We start from the raw sequence: 2782 nt of genomic DNA, 5'->3' as shown, positions 1-2782 counted from the left end.
GCAGTATAAAGGATTATTTAAAATGGGGAGGGGGAGGGGGTGTGGCTATCATTAGAGGGTGGACACTAATTAATAGACCACTATATTTACCTGGCTCAAATAAGATAAGGGTTCTCATTAGGGCAGGGCGATCAGGGGTGGAAAGGAGAAGGTGAATTTGACAATTATAAGACAAACATGTAGAAATTAGTACATGGTTTTATTGTGGGGGGTATAAAGAAGAATATTTAATATAGGGTTGGCAAATGAACTCATGTCACAAGCCAACTCTGATTAATTGCCAGTCTTGAGCATTATAAGTTGAAAAGATTTCTGAGACCACAGTGAGCTCAGTGGAAACATGTACTAGCAATGACTTGTGAACTACACCATGGCAACGGAATCAGAGGTGGGGAAGAGTAGAACATGCGCTGTGTATTTGTCATCCCCGTCTAAGGGTGACTTCCAATTACTGATCACAGTGATCCAAGAATAGTGACACCATTAACTGCCACTGTGCACATGGGAGAAGGTACATTTTTAGGTCAGGGAAAATTGATGAGTTTACTTTTAACTGTGTTGATTTTGAGGTCCCTGTGAGACATCCAAGTGGAAGTATCTGATGGACTGTTTAGCATGTGAGACTATACACTTCAAGCGAGGTCGAGACTGAGGGAACAGATTTAGGAGTCAGCAGGAGATGGGACAGGTGAAGAAATTGCCCCATGAGAGCACACTGAATGAGAAAAGCAGGGGGCCAACCATGGAAACTTGAGGAACATCAAGGTTTAAGGGTCAAGTCAGAGGAAAGGCCCACAAAGGAGACAAAAAAGCAAAAGGAGAAGCAGGACAGTACAGTGATGGCAGTGGAAGAAAAACTCAAGAATAAACAAGGGTGAGGGTGGGGCTGGGTCGTCCACAGTGTCAAAAGCAACAGAATGGTCCAATAAGATAAGGACTAAAAAGTATTATTTAAAAGCCTCCATAGGTTATTGGTGGGAAAGAAGTCAGGCTAAACTGTGTTGAGGATATGAATTTGAGGTAAGTGTAGATGATCAGTACAAACTACTCTTCCAGGAAGCTTAAAGAAGATGAGAATTAAAGCAATGAAACACAAAGATGCAAAGTGAGCCAGTGAGAACCAGAGAGACAGAAAGTGGCCTCTCTTGCCTAGTGCTACAGTTGCAAAGGCAATGAAAGAAGGAAGGCAAAAATCTTCCTACTGACCGCCCTAAGGGTGCACAAGAAATATTTTGTTTGCTTTCATTTGAGGTCTACGGCTTCCATTTTACAGAAAGCAGATACGTGGCCTCGGTCTGGGAATGGCTGGACAGAACCAAGCTATAACTCATTGCTTTCTCATTGTAAGTTTTAGCTACTACCCCACAGACAGCTGCCTTCTCCTGTTCAGCCTTGTAAATGACTACTGATTATATGACAGCAACAGTTAGCTCTACATTTTACAATAATTGCAATCTTTCATCATGATAACAATGAAGAAAAAGTTCTGTGAACGTTAAATTTTTGTCTGCCATCTTAAATTACTGTTTTGCATACAGGGAGATTTTTAGAAAAGCATGTCACTGTCCACCCGACAAACAGAAAATAAAACAAAAACAAAAGAAAGGAGAATGAAAGTTTGAACCAAGTAAGCAGTTGGAAGTCTGCATAAAGCCAAATATAAAATGCATCTTATAAAGGATGGGGGCTATGAGTCACCAAGAACAACCCACAACTATTCTATTAATAATCGGCATTAATACCACAAGAATTCCAGGGCTGTGTCTGAAGTACAATTGTTTTGAAAAAAAACATGTGTTGCAACAAATGAGAGTAAGTTATTCAGAGTAGAGCGAAACTAAGACTTTGGGACTGAGACAGGAATAAAGGGTCAGAAGTAGGAAAAACACACTATTTGAAATTGTATTAGTTTCAGAAATCTAAACAACTATTATGTTTAATAGCAACAGATTTGAGATAGTGAACAGATAAACAATGACTATGACATCAAATTTATTTCAAATAAATTAAATACTGCATTTTTACACGCTATTTACATGAGCAATAAATACACTTACATTCTGAGAAGAGCCTTATAAAAGGGCCGTGTGAAGAAAGCATCCAACAAATACTGGTGTATTAGTGCAAGACCAAGGATCCTACCACTGAACCGGAACCTGCGAAGGAAAAGCATGAGATAGTTTACACTTCATGGAGCACTTTCTAGATGCTTTCATTTGCTTCCTAGAATACCTACCAGCTCTAATCATCTAAATTTGCCCAAGATTAATTGCCTACTAGGTCCGTGAGAGTTTGTGTGCACTGTAGGCTGCGTCTTCATTAGGCCAACAATTCATACCTACTTGTTGAAGAAACCTGTTTCACTCTGATACTCAGAGGCACTGCTCTGCCTCCACTCCATGTCCATCATGTCCACTATATAGCACCCTGCATTGCCAATGTGAACCCCCAAACCACTTCTAAAAGATATTGACAGAATGAGATCGCTGGTGTTGGGGAAAATGCTGTCCCCGTCTAGCATATATACATGAGTATTAGCAGGATTTCTCTAATACAAACCCAGTAGCAATTCCCTTCTCAGGAAAAGCCCAATCTCAGATTAAGAAAGTTCCTACCCCTATTTTCATTCAAACTCCACTCCTGATGGTAATTTTCATCAAGTATTATGCTGATGGACATTTGGGGGAGTTTCCTTCTGGGACATTCTGTTCTCTAAAATCTCAAGGCTCAATTCTATTCTGAATCACTTTGGAAACTTTATTAAGTGTATGTGTTATGACTG

At 39.9% G+C, this 2782-nt stretch overlaps 1 protein-coding gene across 1 annotated transcript in view; it reads right to left on the bottom strand.

Annotated features, from left to right (window-relative positions):
- Nucleotides 1-2782, bottom strand: part of HECW2 (HECT, C2 and WW domain containing E3 ubiquitin protein ligase 2) — a 211165-nt gene that overhangs the window by 34073 nt on the left and 174310 nt on the right. The gene's annotated exons all lie outside the window — the stretch shown is intronic.

The sequence above is a fragment of the Propithecus coquereli genome, unplaced genomic scaffold, assembly GCF_000956105.1.
Source record: "Propithecus coquereli isolate 6110/MARCELLA unplaced genomic scaffold, Pcoq_1.0 Scaffold167, whole genome shotgun sequence".
Classification (NCBI taxonomy): domain Eukaryota; kingdom Metazoa; phylum Chordata; class Mammalia; order Primates; family Indriidae; genus Propithecus; species Propithecus coquereli.
This window is presented reverse-complemented; position numbering and strand designations above follow the sequence as displayed.